The sequence below is a fragment of the Mugil cephalus genome, chromosome 4 (assembly GCF_022458985.1).
Source record: "Mugil cephalus isolate CIBA_MC_2020 chromosome 4, CIBA_Mcephalus_1.1, whole genome shotgun sequence".
Taxonomy (NCBI): domain Eukaryota; kingdom Metazoa; phylum Chordata; class Actinopteri; order Mugiliformes; family Mugilidae; genus Mugil; species Mugil cephalus.
In genome coordinates, this window is record NC_061773.1 from 24,459,791 (window position 1) to 24,485,660 (window position 25,870).

The window sequence follows — 25,870 nt, forward strand, 5'->3', positions numbered from 1 at the left end:
CACGGCTCGTTAAGAGGGAGCCCGATCTTTTAAAAAGACTGACTGGTTTTAATGTGACAAAAAGAAAGTAGTGTGTAATATGTGAAAATGTTGTTTCACGGACCATTAAAATAATTGTTTAACTATTAAGAACTACTATAAAAAGAAAACATCTTAATTGCATCGTTATTCTGTGTTAATAGTTTAGTGACTCTCCACTGTGTTACTACATTATCTCGAATAAATGAAGTATCGAAAGTATCGATATTTTGATTTGAGAATCTATCTTAGAGCATAAAGACCTGGTATCAGAAGTATCGATATTCCAGTATCAATCTGCACGTCACTAATCGGTAGAAAAGTGAAAAACTGTTGATATGATATCGTCCTCTACAGACCTGGAAAAGTAAAATTCATTGTCATGACATTAACACAAGGGCTCAAGCAGGATTTTGTAGATGAGACTTTAATGTGAATTTGCGTCCACACAAAGTAAAATCAAAGTTAAATGTTAGGATTTTAGATTTAGGTTTAAAACTTGTGCATTTTAATAAATCATTACATTTATGAACCAGTGTCACCGTTGTAGCCCAGTTACAGTTGGTTGTTATGACACCTGGGCTGCTTCCATCTGCCACATTCTGGCCTGTTCCATCACGCGGAAGAAACAGAGAAAGAGCACAAAAGATGCCACATGTATTGCATCATAGAGTCATGTCAGTCCTTCAACACAAGCACAAATTGAATGTACGTTACATATTCTGAGCCGTTTATGTGCACGCATTTGAATATAAATTGCTTCTTTTTTTCCGCTTTGAACCTGAGTGTATTTCCTGCATAAGGAAATATTCACCCTCGCATATTTTGTAATTTGTACACCATTATGTGGTTAAATCATTTTTTAACTAACGGTAAAAGCTTTCCATTCCTCTACCGTAACATTAATTTTCAACCAAATCCACATATTAGCCAATTCAACCTTCACATTCTTGCCTCATCCACCATTATTACATCCATGCGTTCTTGAAATAATTTCCATTCACTAAACTGCAACAAAGCAGCCAACTTTGTGATGGAAATATGATCCGAATTAACTTAACCAGACTCCATCTCTTAAGTCTACATGAAAGGTGTTGAAGTTCTTTTGAATGTCGGGCACTTTGAGAAGTTTTACACAAATGATGTAATCTCTGTGTTATTGTTAAAATCCACTGTCACGACTCCCTAAAGATAACACAATAACTTGTGCAAATTGATGTACTTTGTTCAGACTGTGATCCTGTTGCAGCAGAGACTCAGCTTCTTTGCATAATTAGGACAATATTGATTGATGTGTTCTACCAGCCGACCTCTGTAATGTGCTCTGATCTTGAATTGTACGCTGTAGAGCTCTGCACTAGTTGACAGCATCCCTTCAGGTGGTCCGGACTTCATTACAGACAGGGAGCCCGCGTGTAAATAGCAAAAGTCCGCTCATATGGCACTCACATATGCTGAACTTAAGCCAGGATCAGACCGCAGAACCAGATACAAAAAAAAATACGTAGATTATCTCTGTCTTTAATTCATTATTACTCAAGATAAAATGTTACAATCCCTTGTGGCAAAATCCCAGACAAAACACATTTAGAAGCCCAGTCCATCTGAAAAACCGACGAGAAGGCTAGCAGTTAGCTACCAGCTAGCAACCATTGACTGTATATACTATGGACAAACCCAATGTGACATCACTGATTGGATTCTGAACCTAGAAAATGAAGCCTGAAGTGGGAGGAGCCCGTAATCGCCATGTTGGATGAGCTTTACTCCGCCCACACTCGGATACTCCAAATACGGACATGGGGGTCGTGTTGGGGCGGAGCTAAAGCAGCCTGGACGTTGAGACCTGCCCACCCAACTCTAAACTACCTGTTAGCTCAGGCTACCTGTCACTCAAAGCGGGAACGCCGTTAATTATGCAGAATTTTAAACCTTAATAAAAAATAAATAAACAAATGAGTTAGAAGAAAATTCACCATCCATAGAGTTTTCATGAATAGTGAAATACAATTGAGAGTAAAATAGTTTTTTGTACCAGGCTGTAAACATGTTTGATAATGTAGAGCTTTTTAACATGGGGGTCTATGGGGATTTGCTCCCTTTTGGAGCCTCAAGTGGCCACTTGATGAACTGCAGTTTTTTCGCACTTCCACATGGCCTTCATTGCTCAGACCTGGAGGTTGCTGCCTGCTAGCAACCAACAAGAAAACACCAGGTAACTAGCCTAGCCAATGGCAGTACACGGTATGCCGCACATCACTGAGGTTTGCACCTCCCTTCATCGATATTTCGTCAGGTTAGGCCCACAACGCCTCAATAAGTCTTAACAGTGAGTTCCAGCGTCCTGGAGTCACCCCCCTCCTCCATGCTGCCACCGCACAACCCCGTGACTTTCAACCACAGAGAGAATTAGCTTAGCCCTCTTTACTCCCATTCAGTAAATTGTGTCAGTCGGGTGTCCGAGCTACCCCCCCGCTCCCTGTTAGGAAGGGAAGGGGTGGGATGAGGATACAAGAGGACTTCGAGATACATTGAAATGTTGCAGTTGATTCAAGGTTCAGAGCTGAAATGGAGGGCAATGACCTTTTAAGCTTTTGGAAAAATATGAAACAGGCACAAATCTGTGACTGCCCATTGCTCTGTTGTTGTGGACCCAAATAGAGACTGCAATTAACCTAAGTGGGATAAAAAAATAAATAAATAAATAAAACAACTTTAAAATATTTAAATGAGAGAGACCACGCAACAGAGGCTTGAAGACTTCTCTCACCACACCTGGCTGTGTTAGTAGCCAGTCGAGGGACGTCACGTCTCTTTTGGAGGTCAGAGGTCAAGTCATTGAAGTGGAAATCAATGGCGGTATCCCCAGTGGCCTTAAGCAGACTAGAAAGGAAAGGAACATTTCAAACAAATAAATAGCAGCGTTTTCAAGGTGCCCTCCTCACTTCACAGCTGTGGATTGATCTCACTGGTTTAACCCAGAGGAGGAGGCAGAGAATGGGAGAAGCAGGGAGAGCCTCGCTCTGACTTGCTCTCTTTTATGTACATAACTGCTACTTTTTCACCTTGCTGCTGACATGCTCCTTCTTTGCGTCGGCGCCAGCGAGGCAAGGACTGCAGTCTGTCCAGACTCACAGGCAACCAGTCAAGGGTAATCTGCTTCACACGCAGCCCGCGATAATGTGCTCTTTCATACAGGCACAGCTCACAAGTCCTTGGAAAAAAAAAAAAAAAAAAAAAAGAAAAAAAAAGAAAAACATTCTTTATGTTCGATTAATACAGGCAGTTTTCTGATGATCACTCAAAGACAGCTGGGGCTTAAATTTTACCCATGCAGGAGGCCAGAAAGGAAACGCTTTCACACTCTTTGCAACGAGACAATGAAAATCTTAATCGTGGTCATTTTTTTGTGCATTGTACTAAAGCGGATATTGACAGATTTTCTTATTCTATTTGTTCATTCTCATAGGATTTAACTTTCTCATTGTTAATAATGACAATTGACAGCTGCAAAAAAGAGGACTAAACTGAAACTACACTTAGCTAGGATGAGTTCATCCATGGCTTCAGAAGTGATGTGTAGGGCTGGGTGGTAATAACGAATACAGGTATTTCCGTTATGATATGAATTTTTAATATACAGGTGTATTTGATTACACAGCGTTTGAAAGGAAGCGCCACGAGACACCGTTTCAGATCGGACCATTTTTAATGTAGCGCTTTTAAACACGCATAGTGTGACTGCGTCACTGTGAGGCGTGGTGAAGATGGAAACGTCCGAATAATGAAGCAGCAGAAAGAGAAGACAAAAGGAGAGGAAAAAAAGGTGCTGTGTCGATTGTTTGTTTTTAGGGTGACCAGACGTCCCCAATTTCTGGGGACAGTCCCCGTTTTGGATGACCTGTCCCCTGGCTAAAGCTGTCCCTGAAATAGTCCCAAATTTTAGTTTTTATGAATGAGAAAAAAAAGAAAAAAAAAAGATGTTGCTCCCAAACAACAATTATTATGGTAGTTGGTCATTGCCATTGATGTTAGAGACATAACAGTTTAAATATGTTTAAATATGAATAAATATGTTAAAATTAAATTGTAATTGTCCCTGTTTCTTCATGATAACATTCAATTCTTTTTTTTTTTATCTCGGAGCTGTAAATTTCAGATTTCACATCAGCAGGTAGTACCAACACGGGACCATGTAAACCTGTTTTACTACTACAACTCTACAATATTTACTCATCATTACAGTAAAATAGTCCATCCTTAGTCAATCTACTGCATTAATTCCTCTCTCAACCAGAAGAAAATGTTGTGAACACTTGATTATGCATGAAAAAATAAAATACTGTCATACATTTTTGGTCATACAGCCCAGCCCTAGTGATGTCTCTGGTGGTATGAAGGTGCCACTTTTCTCTCAGATTGTTCTTGGAGCCCACTTGTGATGTGTAGTGTTACCTCCCTGGGATCCATGCATGGATCAGTTTAATACCGGGCCGCTGACCCGGGAGACCTCTCTTTGCAGAGACATATCCCCCTCTGCTCGGCCTCGGACAGATAAATATCGGGGAGAACAAAGAACCTGCCTTTCATATCCGCTCTGACTCCAGTGACGCTCGCTCCAAATTGGGTTTTTGTGGTAATCTGTGCCCTTGGCAGGAGCGAGCCCAGGGTTGTTTGTATTGGTATGATTATGGCTATCTGTGCCCCTAAATACTGGATTCAGCCAGGGTGAATGACAAGCCCCCTGATTGTCCGTGGTTCACATGAATGACAACAGTCCTCATATTGCCACAGTCATGATAAAAAAAAAGAAAAAAAAAGAGGCAGATGAGACCTGGCATTAGAGGACTGCTCTTTTACTGCTCTGGATAAGCTTTGGGTGACATGTTCAGCATCTAAGTCACCTTGAAAAACATTTAAAAACACCAAATGAAAAGCAGCTTTGCAGAGTGCACAGATTCAAAGAAGTTGTAAAAAGTTCTCTCTTGCCAGGAGAGCGATGAACAGATGGGTATTACTGTCAAGCCTCGCTCTGTATCTGGTTCTTTGTCAAGATTGCAATTTCAATTTTTTGTTCATTCTTGAGTTAAATTAACAGCTTACATCCACATACGGTGGAAATAAGAAAGCTTTTGTTGGTAATGTGTTTTCTTTTTAAAAAAAAAAAAATCTTGAGTTGCCTTTTTCCAGTTTTAGATTTGTTGATCTATTGCCTTGATGTTATTCAGTTAGTTTTTCTTTTCCTGCAGAACACGATCCGCATTTAGACCGTACTTGGTCTTCTCCTTCCTTATTAGTCTCTCCTGTGTCTTGTTTTCTTGTCAACTCTTTGTGTATATGTTTACCCCAATCAGCCACAACATTAACGACAGTAAGTGAATAACATCGAACCATCTTTTGCTAATTCGGTGTTCTGCTGGGAAACTTTTGGACCTGGCATTTGTGTAGATGTTACTTAGACATGTACCACCCACCTACACCAGACCAGGCACCCCCACCCCATTAGCAATGACACTCCTTGATGACAGCTGCCATACCCTGCAGGATGCAGCCTGACACACACACACACACACAAAACAGTTTAGGAACAACAAAAAAAAAAAAAAAACAACAACTTAGCATCCAAATACACTATCCCAAACTGATTAAGTATCTGTGGCCCCTCCCCTTTATCCATAAGATCCAAAGACCCCCACTAACACCCTCAGAAGGACCATGTCCATTATCCGATGAGTCCCATCTGTTCTGGGGGAAGACCTATCCTTATAATATTAGGAAGGTGGTCATAATGTTATGTCTGATCAGTGTAGGGTAGCAGGGTGCTTCTTTAACCATTGCGCCACTATGACGTGTCCCACATAAGGGTATTTGGACTTGGACAGGGACTGATGAGGTTTCACAAGTCGATAAGAACACGTGTACTGACGCAAACGTATGCCCATAGTCTTGTCTCTTCCTCTTCGTCTGTTTTACTTTCAGTGTTTCAACAACCTGCCTGTATTTTTTGCAGCTTTCTTGCATTTTACACTCCAGTCTTCTTGTGAATCTCCTACCGCCTTCTTGTTTATTTATTATTTATTTATTTTTATTTGATTCTGCTCATCATTTTCTTCCCCCGAATTGTGTTTTGTTGGATTTCTTCTTGGACAGACTTGCTTTATCTTAGCAGTGTCTTGCTCACCTCCAGAAGCAGAAAGATTTCAGGTTTGTTGCTCATACTGCATCATTCCCTCAGTGTCCTGCACTTTTGAAACTAAACCCTTGGAGTTACAAGTTAACGTTTGCCTGCTGCTTCCCGTCTTCCAGAAAATAAGGAGGAAAATAATTATATAAACTAAAAAAAATAAATATATATGAAATCTAGCCTAAACTCCAAGGCACAAAAACCGGCATATGACAAACTATGTCTATATATATTTAAATAATATAATGTAAATCTAGCCAGCTGGGATAGGTTCCAGCAACCCCCGCGACCCTAGTGCAGGATTAAGTGATACGGAAGATGAGATGAATGTAAATCTACTCAAAAGCACAACTCTTTCCCCAAAGAAATATAAATGAAGGTTACAAAATAAAGCTTTCTGAAGATTCAAGTTGATTAAACAGTGTGCACTACAGCTTTAATGACAGTTGACCTGAAGTTATTAATTTAGACCAAGACTTACAGACTGTATAAAGAGGGAACAGCTTGTCTAAAGTGAAGCCAAAGCAAGTAGAGCTCCCCCTGGTGACTACATGAAGTATAGGTCATAAGCTCTGCCTCCTCCATGTTAGTGGATGGGACTTGGGTCAACACTAAAATATACATTAAGTTAGTTTTAGTTAGTTATTTGATGCTATAGATATAGGATGTGACATAATGGCGACCACCAGTTGCCATGCCAACTTCTTTAAGTGGTGGACTGAGTTGTTAAAAAACTATTTAAAAATAAGTCTGATGTCGTGGCTCTGTGTGGTTCTACTCTCTAATCGTACTGCAAATACTCCATACTTACAAAATGGTGCTGCACGTAACCCCAGGAAAATAGTTAAGTCAGTTTGGCCAGTGCAAGAAAGTGATGTTGTCCATATTTATACAGTGTATGATTTCGACAGGCACAGGTTAAAGGTGCAATCCAGGACTTGATTTAAATGCCGGAATTTGATGGACCCGGAGCTGATCGTGCCACTAGTCTATATTTCATCACAGCCACAAAGACCGGGTCAGGACAGCATGTTGGAACATTGGGACATTGGACGGAGGTTCTTCCATGACCCTTACTCATAACTTTTTTTCTTTTAGGTTTTGTAATTATGTTTCTTTCTTACCAGGTTAATACAAAAATGACTCTGGTGTGAAGGGAGTAAGGCCAGTCTGTGAAGGCTCAAAGACAGCCACATCAGTTTTTCAAGGATTCAGTGGCATGTTTTTGAGTTTGGTTCAATGCACTAAATGAACATATTAGCTATAAAGACCATCTTTTTATACCAATACTGGTTCATTGCTGCTATAAATTTTTAATTGGAGTTTTTAGGGGCAAATACTTGCTTTTGGGACCAGCTTCAAGTTATCTGAGAAACTACAATTTCAGCATGAGAGAAAATGACATTACAGAAAGATTTGTCTTTTCCTCAGCACAAGAACAATTTGGAAAACAGATGCAGGACTCCAGGAGATGTGTATTTAATGATAACAAAACAATGTCAAAAGAAAAAGGGCAGGAAAATACAAATAAAGAAAAAGGCAACACAGAAGGATAACAGGACAACAAAAATGGCAGGTAGACAAAACAAACAAACAAACAAAAACACAACAAAAAAAGCATGGCAAGGTGACAAAACAGTAGGTTGACGACAAAAATGACAGGTAACAAAGGGAAAGGCAGGGCTATATATACACACATGGGCAGAGAGGGGACAAGACACAGGTGAAACTATTGAATCAATCAAGGGAGAACACAAGGAGTAACACAAAACAGGAAACCTAGGGACTCAACAAAATAAAACAGGAAACTCAAAACATGATCACTGATTACTCCATTAAAACGTAACTTAGATACTTCACTGATTGCTTGATTTTAAAAGTAACTAAGTTAGATCACAAGTTACTTCATTAGTTACATCCCTCACCCCTTTTTGCAAATAACACTCGTTTACATGCACGTGAAAAAAAAAATTAATAATTGCCTTAATCCGACTTTAACTGGACAACTTAAATGAAAAGGAAATTGATTTTCCCAGCACGCACTGTAGTTAGCTAACCAGATGTTTACACTTTTTTTTCAGGGTTTTTTTTTTCTCACAGAGCGCCTCTACCTGAAGTCCTCTAGCGCCCCCCAGGGGAGGGATGCCTCACACTTTGAAAGCCGCTGCTCTACAACATACTGCCCGACCAACTTGTTCAACTCTCCCCAACTTACTGGTTTTGCTCCATAGTCTTGACATAGAGACTTTTAAATCTGTTGCTTTGTTACTTTCTTTCCATTATTGCACAGGTAGGTAGCCCACTTAGCTAAAGGTATGTTTGGAAACCCAGCATATGATATTTTACTGAACAACATCACTTTTGAGTTTTGGAAACTATCACTGGAGTTCGTAGAAGTCCCCGTCCACCCTTTTCTTCCGGTCACAGCAAAGACTTTAATCAGTATCCAATCCCAACTCAGCCCCTGGTTACTCACCAGTCCAGTAAGTTATGGATCTCTCATTGCAATGATGTTATGCTACAATATGGCACTCCGCTGGATGAACTCCCAGTCAACTCTGTGTGTGTGTGTGTGTGTGTGTCTACCTTGCTGCTGTGCTTTAAGGGGTGTCTGCCTGCATTCGCATCATCTCCGTCCCTCACTCTGAGGAGACTTTGAATTAGTCTAATTATCATCGCCTGTGTCACGGAAACATGAGGAGGAAGGTATCATCCCCAGGAGGTCTTCTTAGATTTAACAGCCTATGTGTGTGTGTGTGTGTGTGTTTGTGTTTGAGTGAGATATTTTATGAATTGCCACAGCTGTGTTAGACAGCTGCTGGAGGGGCTGCATTCAGCGAGGGCACCTCCCCTTTCAGTCGCTGCTGGAAACATACCCCCCCCCCACCACCACACACACACACACTTCCCGTACACAAACAATTATGAGCCTATCACACACACTCAGGACTTCACATAATTACAAAGTTCAGTGCTTACATTTAAAAATATATGCAAATTCCATCTGATCACCCCGAAGAACCGTTTGAAAGGGTGGTGGCAGTGGCATTCGTATATATACCGTGTATGCGTGTGTTTTCCTGTTGATATAATGTTTTGAAGACCATTTCATCTTTAGCCTTAAGACATAGTTATGAACCAGAGCAAGTGCAATGCTTGAAAAAAAAAAAAAAAAACTGCTTTCCTTGCTGTGGCTCTGTGACATTAGCTGTGGGAAATGATGGTCAACTCTGAAGGACTACTTCTGCGCCCCCCCTGCTGTGATCTGTGTGTTGCAGACTTAGCAGATCGCACCGTTGTCTCGTGGCCCGGGAAACGTTCATAATGTTCACCAGCCGCTCACGGTGGACCCCACATGAAGAATAGAAGAGGTAAATTCTGTTCTTGAGTGCTCACAAGCTAGGCTCGGCTCAGCGGGCAGCAACATTAAAGCTCAATTTGTTGGGGCCCATGGGTTTAGAAGCACTTGGTGTAGGTAAGGTGCTGATTTCACGTTCTGACAAGAAAGCAGAACGGATTTCTTAGAAACTGTGTTTGTTATGACCTGTGTTAGATCCCGGGAAATCAGTAAATCAGCTTCTCTGTTTAGATAGGGTTATGACTTCGCGTCAGCAGAGTATTACCCCAACAGAAATCAATGATAGCACTACTCAAGCTGAGGGCAGGGTAACTCGCCTGGCTCCTGACCAACGTCAATCCCGACGTTTGCCCCACTTCCTCTCATCCCTGGTACCACCAGACAGGGATCTGTGCACATGGAACGTGCCAGGATAAAAGTTAAAACGCTAGGCTGAAAGCCCTAAGGCAGGCATCTTCAACGTTTTTCTGGCTAAGGGACCATCTTCTTACTATATGTGTTCTATATAGCCTAGTGCTATTTATAAATATACATCATTATTTTATTATTACTTTATATTAAGCTATCCCTTATCCATTCACTACAATATGTTGAATTCATGTATTGTGCATTCAAAAAAATTTAAATTTGTGGGGGGAAAATTTTAAAAAATATATAAAAATGTCTAATCAACCAAAGATTTTGCAACCTCACCCCCTGCAGTACCTCTACGCACCCCTAGGGGTCACGACCCCCCTGTTGTAGACCAATGCCCTAGGGACATAAAAATGTTCTAAGTGGACTCAAACGACTAGTGTGACCAAATCGAGCTAGATGTTGGAGCTCCCATAAAGTTTACCTTGAATTTAACCATAAACTGAACCAAAAATAGGGAAATTAATTACTATTGAGATATTTCTGACGTTTTAGTAACTGGTTTTATTTGCAGGTTTCAATGTAAGCATAGCATCAGGTCAATAAATCAATCAAATAATCAAAAATCACATAATTGTTGTAAAATCAATTGTAAATCATTATTAATAATCTATTAGAATTCTGGTGGAATAGCTTGGAAGCCAGACCAACTTTCCTGCTCACAAATTTATTGTGAGCAGTGAAAACAGCGTCAGCGTCAAATGTTGTCCACATTTACACAGTCTATGCAGTCATGCAGGTAACCTTGGCCGAGGAATTCAATTTGTTTACAACAAAATGGCTCTGACTGCTGGTCAGACTATCCAGACTATGCAGAGGTAGACAACAGGAAAAGGATCCATGGTCTGGAAGCAGGTGGTTGTGGAGCAGAGCTTAAAGAAAAGAAAGAAAAGCATAACAAACAATGCTCATGGTAATCCAAAAGGAGTTTTTAAAAAAGGCAACTGGACTTGTAGAGTTTTGAGAAGACATTTCTCTGCTCATCCGAGTAGCTTCTTCACTTCTGAGACTGGTGGGAAATTGAGGTTTAAATAGGAAACTCTGTGGGTAAAACCCATCAGAAACTTGCTGGACTTAGATACTGGTGCCACTAATTGTCTTTTTTTAGACTCCCTTTGTTTCTCCTGTGAAATTCCATATAGACCTGGTCAAAAGAACATACTGTATGTAGAAAAATGGACAAATCATGCAGAAAAATGCATAAAAAATCCAGGTCAAGGCACTCAAATGGCACTCACTTGGATTTTTTATGCGTTTTTCTGCATGACTTTTCCATTTTCCTTCAGCCATTAGTTCCCATTCCAGTGCACCATTGGTTCGAGGGACACTGTACATTTCAATTAAAGTGCACTAGTTACAATGAGAGCAAAAGAGGGAGTAAGGCGATGGTATATTAGTATATAAGAAAACCAGACATAGGAGTATTAAAATGCAAAATTGCAAACTCAGTCTTGTGAACGATTAAGCCTGATGACATATTGTTGAGCGAGGCAGCTGGCCCATTGTTAGCTTCTCAACAGATGTTCTGCATTCAAGTACTTGCAAACATTTGGGTTTCAAATTAAGAGAACTCTTGATAAATAAATGGGCCACAACACTGTTTTCTTATTACAATTTACAGGAGAGTACACTGAAAAAGGTGACTTTTTGGTGAAGTAAACTCTATTAGAGTAACTGTCATAATTTCTACCTTGTATTTTTAAGATTCAGTAAGAACTAGAGCTTCTAAAGTAAAATTAAAAATACGTAATAAAATAAACGTAATACCTGAATTATGGAGGAAGGGTAAGTTTTACTTAGGTTTCGCCATACAATTTAAATGTTTAATAGTTGTATGTACATAAACCTAGAAATACTACATAAACTTTACTCTGAACGTGTGGCGTTTTGAAACGCATGCACGACGCATGCGCACAGTAGGACTGACTCTCCGTACGATACATGCTGGATCACAGAGAAAAGTGTAGCGCGAACGACAGTCATTCCGCAGGCAAGTTATTACTGTTCTGTTTTAAATAAATATATAAGCACCAGCTTGAAAGTACTTTTCTTTTTTATGACATGAAGCTAGTTAGCACGGTTAGTAGCATGATTGTGCTGTGCAGCGTGAAGCCCACAGCAACTTCGTGACGTACCGACCGATACTTTCGATACCAAATGTGTCCGTTTCAGTATCGATACTGATGTCTATATTTTCACCAGTCTGCACTAATTTGAGTTAACAACTTTTTTCGTCACAGTAGAAAGTTATTTCAAATCTACTAAATTACTTCATAACTGCAAATACTACAGATATATAAAATGTACTTATGCCTATGAAAAACAAGTACACTTTACTTAATTTGTTTAAATAAATATAACTTAAAACTCAAATGTAATTAAGTAAATGTTTAATAGCTTCACAACTGTTATGTTTCATGTTAATTAAAATTTACTTGATACCTGCAAGTGAGTGTTACTTGATATTGCAGCATTAAATTTTACTTATATCATTTGCGTGCAAATACTTACAATATATTTTTTAAGTAAATCTTGTGTAAATCTACTTTTTCAGTGTAGACACAACAGGAGATGACCTTGAAATATTGTAGAAAAACCCCAACTATGCTCCTTATCCTTCACACTGAGAGGGTCCGGCAGAAGGCATGTGAGTGATTTCTGCAGATCAGGCGGAATTAATATCATTTTTGTGTTTGGCAATTACTCTGTTCCATGGATGGTGAAAAGTGTTATCCATTCTAGCTTTTTAATTTATTTATTTTTCTCATGTCCTGTTTAATGACAGCCCAGAGCACAAAAGCTCTGAGGGGGTCAAATAAAAAAATTGAATATACCAAAAGGACATCAGTGACTTCCCAGAGTGCCTTCCAAATAACCAGCCCAGCCCTTCTCATCACACCTTCATTAGTAGAGCTGTGGATGTCTAAACCCCCCGAAGTCAAAGAAAACGCTGCTCTGCTCTAAACTTAACACCTGCACTGTCATCTTAGTTATGGCGGTCTTCTTCAGCATTTTTGGTGTTGTCAACTAACTTGAAAGCTTTGTGGAGTCTTTGAACTTTTTTTTTTCCAGCATTTTTCTCTGTGACATTAGATGCACCCACTTGCTGATTCATTAGGACTAAAGTAAAACTTCCAGTACTAAATCTTAACTTCATGGAGGTTATGGAGAAAAACAAAAAAAGAGAAATTTGTTTATTCAACTGTGGAAATTGGTATTTGTAGTACTGCTGAATTGTCTGGTGTTGAACTGACATTTGTTTCTGTTGTTTTAACCATATTGTTTTAAACATATTAGTAGTTATGCTAATGCTAACGGAATGTTATTTAGGTGATTCAGGGGTGTTCAAGCAGAAGTTGCATTTACTACGTTACTCTCCACAGTGGTTCCACTTACTTCTTGTAATATCTTTGTTGGAGAGACTTCACTTGATAAAGACAGACCAGACTTTGTCCCCTCTTTGTCCTCCTTTAGTCAAATCATCCATCCAGTGAGTGAGAGTGTAGGGATCGATGAATATAGTCCCATCAGTCAGAGTCAACTTGAGTGTATTAGTATATTCTCTAAGATATGCGTTTTCCTTGCCCATTCTGGTCAAAACAGTCCATTGAAATATGCTAACCTAGTTGCAGTGTTTGAGATGTTTTGCCTCCAGCTAAGCCCGCCCCTCAAAAAGCTTCTCACTACCAAGAGGTGTCACAGCCCATGGCCCAGACAGACAGGGGCCCACACCATGGCCATAAAGAACAGGAGCAGGACCTCCAACCATACAGGCCAGGACAACCCTGCAGGACTGCACCCCTACAGGCAGGCCAGACATAACCCCCCGTGTGGAGGGACCATATGAGGAAAATTTTGAGAATTTCCTGTCAGCCAATGAGCCACAGTTGGCCCACGGGTCATAGTTTGGACACCCTTATGACACTCTTACTCGGTACAAGACTGGTACTTAGACACAGACAGACTTTATTGATCCACAAGGCAAACTGCTTGGTCACCGTAGCTCAGTCGCACTTAAAGCACCAGTGGTAAAAGGAAAAATAGGTGAAAGATATTTAAAAAGTTAAAAATAGTAAAAGCAAAAAATGTACAATATTTGCATTATGTACAAACATACAAGGAATACAGACAGAAGTAAATATACACTATATACATAGGGAGGACAAATACGGTGGATTATAATAAGAAGAATAAGGTTGGAGGCTGTTACAGAAAGGTGAGCTGTTATACATTAGAATGCATTCGATTTCATTGCTGTACCTAATGAACTGGCACGTGAGTCTTGGTAAGCGCGTGTTCAGTCCGGGGTTAATTCTACATCTTGGCAAAAGGCTGTTATTGTATTCGTCGTAGCTGGTTGTCATGTTATTTAAACATGCGCTGATAGGTGGGAGGCACATTCCTCCCTGCCGCCTTTCTTCACCCACAACCCATTCTGATAGCCAAATGATTTCCTCCATTGCATTAGCTGTAGAGACATGTGCACCCCGCCATAGAACCAATTTCCAGGTGCTGCCACGCTGTGCTGAGTTACACGTCTGGGAAGCCTATTTGCATTTTTTTTTTTTAAACTAGATTTTTATTTCTAAGGAAATTGGTTGTATGAACCGTGTGTTTCATTGGCACAGATAGAAAAGGAGTGAAAATGTTGAAGGAAGCAGTTGAGAGAATTACAGAGTTTTTCCCATTTTAAAATAAAAACTTTGGCACTTGTTCTTTCTGACGGCTTTAATGGGCTTCTATCTCATCTCAAACATCTGGTGTAATTGTGTAGCCGAGAGAGAACCGCCAATGTGAGGTTGACAGTGTTTTTGTTCAGACTCAGCGTTTGCCCCCAACCATTTTCAGGGCATGTCTCACAGAAGTCATGTGTCTCTTTTGTTGGCGGTTTTCTGCTTTGTTGCTTTCAGAGTAGCGCTTGTCCTTGGAGATAAGTAATTTGACAAATGCAAAAACATACTTAGAAAATTCCTTCACTGGGAAATCTTTTTTTTCTATGTGATATTTACTGTTTTCTGCAGAACAGTTCTTGCCTGGTATATTTAAACCTCTGACCTTCTGTCACCTTCTTCCCCGTTTTTATTTTTCGGTGTAGTACTGAGCTTAAAAACGTATGGTAATGTAGGTTTACTGTATACTTGTTTTCTGATACTAGTCCTGCAGGTTATTACTATTAATCAAGTAATTAAAGGTTACAGAGGGTATGCACAAGACATAACAGCAAGAAGAAGTCTCCATGGTTACGGCCACTGAGTCGCAAAAGGTGACAGATGAACATGGAGATTAGCAGCATTAGTTTGAATCACAGGCTTTAATACCATCTAAATTGTAAAATGAATTTAAAAAAGGGTGAAGAGCTGTTGCGTGATTGACTGAACCAACAGACTTAAAGAGCAGTTAGAGATATATTTACAGATATCTCCGACTGCGAAAGAAAAGAGAAGTAAATGGATCACTGCATTACGAGATTGAGGAAGCCTGGTGTTGTGGTTCACAATTAGTGTGAGGTAATATTAATTAATGCTGTATTTTTTGATTAACTCATACCTTGTGGTACTTCTTAAGTAATGTTCTGCAGGGCTGTCAGATAAGTTTGTTGGGTGTTGTTGGTAGGTGTAGTTATGGCCGACTGTAACTATTTCAGTTCCAACAATAAATAACAATAAAACAAACGGGATATTTGTGATCTCATCATCCTTTTAACACCCAGTCTGACGCTACAGTGTTATATGGCTAAAGTGACTTACTGTCCCTTGGGAAAACTGAGGAGTTGAGGAGGCTAATGATGGCAAGAGAGCTAGATATGCAGAGATGGCAGCAGAAGCTGAGCAGCGAGGGTGAGGTGCCCGCGGGGGTAACCGTGGATATGTGGCAAAATCCACCATTGCTCTCCTGTGCAAGCTGGGAATTTATGGGCGAAAACAGAGGGTCGCAGTAAACATCATGTACCTAGCAGCAGAGCGAGCAAGTGAGTGGCTGTGGCTGAGGAGGAAACATCATAGCTGGGGAGCATGCTAAAGGTAAGGTTAGCTGAGTAGTTTTAGTAGTTAGTAGTATGGCTAAGCTAATCACATGGTTGTGTGGTGGCAGCATGGAGGGCGGTGACTCCAGGACCCTGGAACTCACTGTTAAGCATAGCTTAATGAAATCGGTGACAGGAGGTGCCCACTCGAATACCCCAATGATATGCCGCATACTGCCAATTGTTGTTGGCTAGGCTAGTTAACTGGTGTCTTCTTGTTGGTTGCTAGTTGGTAGCTGACTGCTAGCCTGCTGGTCAGTTTTTCAGATGGACTGGGCTTGTAACATCACATCTGGTGTAATACTGAAAGCTCAGTAAAGCTCTTAGCGTTAGCATATTTTATTTAGCTATATTTATCATAACTGAAATGACCTAAAACTAACTGAAACTGATGCTAATCCAGCTTTCCAAATCCACACTAGTTTGTATGGATCATTGTTGAGTCCAATTGTCCTTAATTTGATCTGATAATCCATATTTTCTACGTTTATTTACTGCTACATTTCACCATGTTTTTGCCACGGGCCCTGGATGGCAATACCCTCTATTACTATTAATCCGGTAGTTAAAGGCGGCCTATTGTTGTAGTTTTTTACTATTTTGTATACACTTTGGCCATGTAGTCTCTAGTATGTGTGCACCATATTCTCACCAGCTTATTGTGTCCTTTGTATTCAAAATCTGAATCAACTCTAAGAGGAAAATAATAAGCACAATATGAATATGACAATAATGAAGCCGCTGTATCCCCACACAATGAGACACCGACCCGCCACTGTTCTAGGTTTAGACACAACATAATGCAGAACGGATGACGATTGGTGCAGCGTGTTCTTGCAGCCCGGTTATGAAGTTCCATATCTAAATCCATATTCATACGCCTTAGAACTCATAAATCCCAAATCAAACTGGAGAAATCACTTCAATTAACAAGTCATTTTGTGCTAGATTCAGCGATCAGGAGTTATTATTTATCTTCAAACAAGAAACAGTTCTGCCAGTGGGTTAATTAGATAATTCTCGGGCCTCCTTCACATAATGCTGTCACGGTGGGAAAATTGATTTCTGTGCACACAGCTCTTATTTGCATTTAAACACACCCTGTTAATTTCACAATATTTCAGGGCTCCACGCTTAACGTTGGGAAAGTCTCAGCCTTTCATAGGAAGAGTCTGAAATTGTATGTCAGCTGCAAATAGCAAGACCTACACACTTCCATACCACCTGAAGTGCCTATATATCTGACATTTTGTATTCCATCACGCTGTCTGCCGGTGAAGGGTGGGAGGGGAATTGGGAAAAGTCAGACAGGAGGTGAGATGAGATTTAGGAGCTGCATGTCCACGTTGACTCTGTGCTTTTTTTCCCCTTTCAGGTCTCACACTGTCTATTGTTTGAGTGGCAATATGCTCAATTTGGTCCACTTTACTTATGTTTCACACAGCTATACACACAGACGCCACTCCCACCCACGCGCCGGCGCTGGCGCACACATACAGATGAGGCCGAGTCTCCTCTCCCTGCCTGCTCTCAAAGCCCTTGGCGCTGCTTGTTTACCCTTCACTGTGACAGCTGTGTGTGTGCGTGTTTGTGTGTGTGTCGATCTGAGGAAGGAGATATTGCGTGTCAAGTGCTCTCCAGGGCTAAACTATCATTTCTGAGTGTTATCACACCATCCTACTTCCCAGGGGCTGGCTGTCTTTCTTTCCGTCTCTCTCTCTCTCTGTATCTCTACAATACATGCACACAAACACACAGTCTTCCTCCCGTTCACACACACACACACACTTGCACACACTCAGGAGGAGCTCCAGACAGTGTTAGCCCAGTGAGGCATGCAGTCAAAGAGGAGAGAGGAGACTGGAGTAAGTTGACCAGTCTGTGAGTCCACACATACACACACATTTTCAGACTGGAACAATCAGTCATGCAATGGTCCCATTCAGACGCGCTGCGCTGCTAGACCTTTCTGACCTGCAACTCCGACGTAGAATACAAGTTCAGCTGTCAAACCTCTGAAGTCTATGGAACAGTAATGCACTGTATTCAGTGAGATCCACCTCAGTTTGTTCTGCCGTGCATCTTAGGTAACTAACTTTTAAGAGTTCAACTTAAGATTTGAATCAATCAATCAAACTTAAATTATATAGCACTTCTCATACAAAATGCATCGCAAAGTGCTTCACACAAAATAGAAACTTGAAACATTACAACAAATATTAAAAACCAACCCCACATATAGACACACATGCACACAAAATGTGCACACACACATGCACAACCACACACATGCATGTGCAAAGCATGTTAGAAGGTCCAGTAACATGGCAGGGCACTGAAGATCCAGGTGAGGAAAAACCGCCAAAGGGGAGCCATCCACACCGAGAGCCGCGACAGAGACTACCCCGACCTGGATAGGCCAGGGTAGACTCCACATAAGGTGCAGAACCCCCCCAGTCGTCCAGGCCTGAAGGATCTCTGAAGCCCCTTTGAATGAAAAACCTAAAAAGTTTTTTTTTTTTGTTCAATGCGAAAAGGGCTCCAGAGATGTCAATGACCCGGCAATCAACCAGGGATTTTATCGGCTCAGCTTTGATGTTAGCAGCAATGCAGCGTCGACCTGCTAATTTACACTGTTACGTTGATGTACCTGCCTGTCAAGTTCTGATTTTGTCACTGGACGGCCTATCAGTGTCATTGTTGAAGCTACTCCCATAAGAGACCAATGTCTGACGAGACGAGAATTTTGTCCATTTTTTTGGTAAAATATAGAAAAGAAGTAGAGAAATGTAAAAGTTTAAGTTTTAAATAATGTTTAATGATGTTAAAATTTTACATAGACTTAAAATAAATAAATAAATGAACAAGTAAAAACTCATTAAAATCATTAAACAATGGGAACAGTAAAATAAGAGAATAAAAGAGTAAACAGGATTAAATGAAAGCCAGATTAAAAAGATGAGTCTTGAGCCTCCTTTTAAAAATATCAACAGTCTCTGCAGTAGCTTAATGCAGCCTCCCCGTGGGTTATGGTTTTAACTTTGGGGATGATTAAAAGGCCGTTGCCCGAGGACCACAGGGTTCACAAGGGCCGATATGATACTGAAGATTCAGCATCAAGTCAGACATGCCACAAGTAATCACCTCTCTCTCACCTTTTTCCACCAGCCCACCACCCTCTTTTTCATTACCTAGTTTTTATCTCCCAACTGGTGTTGCTGAATCAGATTCCTCATACATCCAAACCATCAGCCTGTCAGGTAGATTCTCTTCCAACCCATCTAGCAAACGCCTGCGTGCCTCCCCCCTCTGACCTCTCTAGTACCCAACATTATACATTCCTCCCTGACCATGTTCCTCTCCTCATCCCTCAACTACTGCAAAATACTGCAATTACCCCAGTACTCAAAAAACCTGGCACTGACCCTAAAAACCTAAATAACTTATGTTACATCATAAACTTGCTATTTCTGTCAAAAATACTTGGAAAAAAATTGTGTAACTCAGTATAACCATGAATATCAAAGTACTTATAATAAGAATTTCAGTCTGGTTTTTGACCATCGCACAGAACAGTCTCTGGATTATTTATTTTCCTTGGCCTAAGTGCAGCCTTTGATACCATTTCCCCTGCCTCCATTGGCATCAGTCACAACTGGTTTCAATTATATCTCGGCCACTGCAATGAATTTAACCAACATAAACACTTCACCCGTCACCAGCGGAGTCCCGCAGGGTTCCATCCTGGGTCCACTACAATTCATCATTTACTTCCTTTTTCTTGGCAATATTTCTATATGACAACTCTACTTGTCTGTCACCTACAATTTCCTACAAATGAGCAGTTAGTAAAACAGAAGTCCTCCCTGTTGATCCACTATAGTCACAGTTAACAGTTTCTCACAAAGCATCGATACCGCCACTGTGCTTCCCCCCCCTTCATGTTAAGAGCCTGTCATCCTTGACAGAACTCTATCACTAAATACTCACATTAACGTCACTCAGATCCCACCTCACCAGCATCAATCAATTTTGCCCATCCCTAGAACAAAACATCATGCATCGACTTAATGCATCATATTGTAGTTCTGTTCTTCCTAAGATAACATTATAAATGTGCCACAAACTGAGTACGTGTTAAGCTTAATTTATAGTCGTGCAACAGTTCAGTGCCGTATCTTCAGACTTCAGGCCGGACCTTATACTGTAACCTGGTGTATACATTCCCAGAAAAGTAGTTGCTAGTGATTGGCCCAAAATTAATTTCCTTGTTCATGTGTCACAGCTACCAGACAAGCACGGAAAGTTACTGCTGATCCACATTTATTGGCTTGAACTTCAACATGAGCAGCTCAGTTCCACTCAATATTGTGTGAAGCAGAGTACAGCTGACCAGTTGCCACCTGGTGTTTTAGTGGCATAATTACAGAACAATGCAGACGTAATGCACAGATGGAAATGTGGCATAACCAGTCAGGGCGTGGGCTCTGGGCACACCAGATGCAGAAGCATAATCCCACACCCTCTTCAGTCAGGGTACAACTACAGGTGTCTATGTTTTTTTCCCTTAAACTGACCAGGACATTTTATCTGCAGTATACACTGATCAGGCATAACATTATGACCACATTGGCCTTCTGATGGTGTCCTGTGGTGTCTGGAAACAGAATATTGTTAGAGGGGACTTCTGGGTTCTATGGGTTGATTGGAGGGGCCACTGTGGATCAGGCTTGTTCCAGTGCAGTACTTGATCAGTTTGGAATCTAATGAATTTGGAGGCGAGGTCAGCACCTTGTGCTGTTCTTCATGTTTTTTGATGCAGCTATGTCAGGCTGAATCCTGCTGTGGTGGGGGTGTCTGTTCTGAACAATGTCAGATACAATAGTGTCCCAGCAGAACATTGAATTCACACAAGATGGTCAATGTTACTTATTTACTTCACCTGTAAGTGGTCGTAATGTTATGCCTAATCAGTGTATTAGAAGGGAAGCTTGTTTAGACTAAATTGCAAACGGTTGTTGTGGTGATTGTCTTGGATATTGGAGAGTATTGGCTCAGTCAGGTGACCTCACATTGATTCAAGTCAGTTTTATGAATACAAATCACAGGGGAGTTTCAGGGGGCTTTACAATCTGTAAACAACACATCTGTCCTTGAGTCAGGTAAGCAAAGCTTAAAAATCACCCCACATCCAGTCTGAGAATAGGCCTTATCAACCACCGTAATTAAGAACACCTGTGTAGGTACACCAGGCCCTCAAGTAGTTCTGTCTTTTTCAAATTTAGTCTCGCAACTGATGCGTGTAAAATGACCTGACATTGTGTGATGGCCCCTAGTGTGTGTTCGATAGCGGAGGCAGATTTCTCCCCCATAGAGTCACCAGCTGCTTCTTATTCACCTGTCAGTTAGGAGGTTCTCAAGCTGATGTTCAGGCCTCCGTGATCCTTCACCAGCGTCCCACCAATAAACCAGTTGTGTTTCATAGAGTGCCACGGAAACCCAACATGTTTTAAAAACTTTGCTTAAATTAAAAGGTGGGTTAACATGCCATGAGTAAGAAAGCCATGCCATTTGACAGCTATCACTGGCCCTTTCTCAGCCTAAATCCCCAAGAGCCAAGCATCGAGCCTTCTTGCTCGCAAAGTCATTCATCAAATCTTTGTAGTCCAGCTTTCTAGCCAGCTGAATTTCAATGGACAACACGACAAGACTGCAAAGCCTGTCCTGTGATATTGCGGACCTCAGATATATTTTATTTATTTATTTTTATCAGTTTTAGCTTACTGGAAGTTCTCCTCCAGCAACAGACACAGGCAATGTACAAAACATGCGTAAAGCAATGCAGACTTCTACATACAATGCTTTGCAGCTGCTGCATCTTGTTTGTGGCATTCAAGAGATCAAGAGGGGAAGAAGTTAGGAGGTCAAGTTGTTTCTCATCTGTCCTTTTTTTTGAAAACCTGATTTCCTTTGCTGCTAGGCAAAATTGTGACTGATCTAGCAACTACTAACTGCCGCGAGAGCCACGGATGCTAAAGCAGGACCAAACCATTTCATGCAGAATCACATCAGCTATGAAAGCACCACATGGAAATATTATCTGTAGCTTTGATTGATTGCTTCCGCTGTAAGATGCTGAAGTGATTCCATAAACACATTTTGGAATGATAATGTACTACACAACTGGAATTAGATGCTGCGGTATAAACCAGGTCGAAACTGAATTTTTCATAACTGCACTTTTCAATAAAGAAATAAGGGAATTTGTGACTTTCAGTTAGTATCACGCCACGGAAAGACAGATTGGACCTTGCTTGTGCTTCTGAAACAGTTAATAGCAAGTATAAAGCCCATGCCAACGGAAAAGAAAACATTACTGATTAACATTACGTTATCAGCTCAACAGTCGCCCATTGTTCTGTGGTAAGAAGGCCTAATCCTTCTCTTAGCAGTCTGAAGGAGAGATTGAGGCTTTTGTGTTTTTCTGTCCTGGGTTTCTGAGCTTGATGAGTTTGCCCTTCGCATGTCTGGAACTTTCCCTGTCGCTGACAGGAACTCATCTGCGGCGTGCAGGATCGGAGTGATGCAGACACACGCGTGGACCCAGACGCTCGTGCAAAGTTATCGCCTCTGCAGATACAGTCGCTGGGAACATGGAATCCCTTCAGAAAGACAGTGTAGCGTTGCAGAAAACAGGCAGGCATTCTGTTCTGGCCCTGACTGCCGCTGAGAGGCACAGATGCTGCTATTTGTCCAAGGACTTGTGCATATGTGTGTGTTTGTTTGCACTTTCTCAGGAGTGCTGCAGATGCCTCTGCTTGAGGTGTCCTTGAAACGTCTCCCTGACCACCAATTAGCGACACCGTATTGGCCCACCGCAATGCCGCCCCAATTAGCATCAAACCAACACTTGCTACGACCTGCCATGAACCGCTATGAGATGGCGCCACACCTCTGCTCTGCCACTTAAAGTATCAAGACCCCGGGTCATCACTGTTAAATAGCTGTCACCAGGCATTTAGTTGTAGAGTTGCTGCAGCAAATTGAATTGCCACCACTGTGTGTGTGTGTGTGTGTGCTGCATATGTTGTGATTAGAAATCTGAAAAGTGGCACTTATTGACCAGGAGGTTGAAGGTTAAAGCGGAGAAGAGCAGAAACATGAAGATCTCTCATTAGACATGCTCGTCAAACTGCAAGATTACCCAATTTGGCCTCGACTGGTGGGCAACAGAAAAACACCCAAATCAAATATTTTGAGCCATCCACAACCAGAAAAAAAACAGACACAAAACAAACAAGACTGACAGCAGCTTACAGGGTTGGAGTGACGCAAATACGGTCCATACATTGCGACTGTAGTCTGAAAAACTCTTTTTGAGTCTCATTCAGTGGAGATTGATTGAGGTAGCGGGGTGATAGGTACTGGCCGACACCAGCAAAGCACAACTCCAAAATGATTCGTTACTATACACTTCTACTGTTCATGTTCTAAATGAAACAGACCTCCATTTACGGTATGTGTGTGTTGTATGTATGATTAACCTCCTGAGACCTGACCTTTTGTTTGGTACGTATTTCTAATTTCTCCAATTGTCTTTATTAGGGATTAGTAGGACCTAAGAACTATAAAAACTAAGCATCGTCTGTGAACGGGAAGTAGTGTTTGGAAAAAAATGCGTGGACACGGAGATTACTTCACACATTATTATAATAAGGTCACCAATATGTAACAAAATGTCTTAATTTTAATGTCTGAACATGGCTGTGCAAAAGCAGATTTGCAAACAATGCAGTCCTAATTAATTAGCTAGCAAGTTATAGTTTGTTACTATTGATAGAATTGGTGTGTAATATTAAACCAGGAAGGTTAATAAGCATAAAACATAAGTGTAAATAGTAAAATCTGATGAGGTTTTGCACATTTTTGCACATTTGTTACGTGATCAGCTGAAGAATGAATCAGCTGAAATCATGTTTTTACACCAACTAATATCTAACTAAGAGGATAAAAGTTTAAATGAAGCCGAATAATCTGCCACAAACCTAAAATTTTATGTCCCCATATGAGGACGCAGGAGGTTAAACTAGACTCCGCTGTAGCTGGTCTTAGTTCACGTTGTGGAAAATACACAGACAGGGTCACACCAAGAATGCTGGAGAGTGAATGTAAGTCAGTATAACGTCTTCAGAAAATTACGAAACACGACTGTGCACGTGTGTGACTGGAAATCGTGGATGCTGTCACTGCCTGAGTGCTCCTCCATTCATGAACACGCCCCCCCTCCCTCCTCTCTGCTGCTGCTCGTCGAAGGCAATTCACAGTCACGGAATGAGTCTCTCACACAGGCGTTTGAGCGCATGCATTTTTAAATAGTGAATGCATGAAAAGGAGATGAGGAGAAAGTTGTAGTAGGGAAAGAGGTGTGTCGCAAGATGTAATTCTCTACTATGTGTCAGGACGGGCCTGTGTGTGTTTGCACATGTGTGTGCCTGGATTCTAGGCTAAAAAAGTAAACATCTTAAATGAAGGATGAGACTCGTTTTTAGGGAATTAGGTTGAGCTTTGGGCTCTTGGTTTTGATGCTTAGGGTCAACCTAAGGTGTCAGGGAAGGCAACATGTTCACGGACAAGAAGATAGTATCACAGGGATGTGTGTGTGTGCGCACTTAAATTAACCTTGCGTCACTCCGAAGACTTGCTTTCATTTCATGTCGTCATGTTTTATGGCCAGACAGACACACAGCACAAACACACCACATCCGGGCCTGCGCTTGCACGCATCACTCTTTGACCCGCTATCAACCCAGATTAGCGTGACCTCCGTGTCGTGTTTGACCACAGCAACACCGCACGAACTCTGGCACAGTCAACGATTTTCATGCACGCACTGCAAAAACCCGGGAATGCACAGAGCAGGAGATAAGGACGAAGAGTGAAAGAGAGGAGAAACATGATGCAGATGTTTTCAAACAGGTCACAGGGAGAGTGGGAAAGGGATGTGCATGACACAAGACTATTAGTTAGAAGTTGTTTTATATTATGAGCGTAGATGTATCTGAGATCCTCCACAGTGACGTGAGTGTTTTGAAGAAGGCAAATCTTACAAACAGGGTGACGCAGCTCCTTGTGTTTTACGTTGCTCATTGTCTTCTACCTTTGTACTCCTCCCTCATTAGTTTCACCCGGGTCTCATCATCCCTCTCCCCCTGTGTGTGTGTATATAGTCCTGCATTTACCTTTGTTCCCTGTCGTGACGTTTTTTCTTTGAGTTTTGATCCTCCTGTCGTCTGCAGCGTCTTGTGTTGAATGAAGACCTTTTTTGGGAACCTCTGGCCTCAACACCTCTGTGTCCTTCACTTGGGTCCACATCTCCCTCATCCCATGAGATTGTGATCTCTTTTTCTTTATGGTCCTTAAGTGTTTTTATCCTCAAAGGCTGGTCCCACTCCTCAGGGTTAGGCCGAGACTCAGAAAAGGACTCGGACCCAGAGAAGGATTGACAACAGATGTCAACTTTATTGACAAAACCAAATGAAAATCACAAAAATGCACTATATACACACACCTAAAGGTAGTGGGGCCAGGTGGAAACAATCAGAAATCAGGGAAGTCAAACAGATGACATGTGACAGAAGGGCCAGTCACCTGACAGGAGAGGAGAGTCACTTTTCAAAATAAAACAGGAAGTCACAAGACAATTAGACAAAATTTGCATAATGCGCAGACTCTGGTTCCGAACTTGCAAGTTGGCGCTACAAGGAAGAAGAACATTGTCCATATTTATACAGTGTATGAACATACATATGACCACGGAGCTGTGGACTAGTGGTTAGAGAGGAAGCTTGGTGGCTGGTGTGTGAATTTTCCTATG

At 41.3% G+C, this 25,870-nt stretch overlaps 1 long non-coding RNA gene across 1 annotated transcript; it reads right to left on the minus strand.

Annotated features, from left to right (window-relative positions):
• Window positions 1-444: 444 nt before the first annotated feature.
• Window positions 445-25,294, minus strand: LOC125007188. Its single transcript, XR_007112661.1, has 4 exons — window positions 25,236-25,294; window positions 3,084-3,232; window positions 2,794-2,901; window positions 445-625 (listed from the first exon to the last, which is right to left on the minus strand). It is a non-coding gene; the product is annotated as an uncharacterized LOC125007188 (long non-coding RNA).
• Window positions 25,295-25,870: the final 576 nt, after the last annotated feature.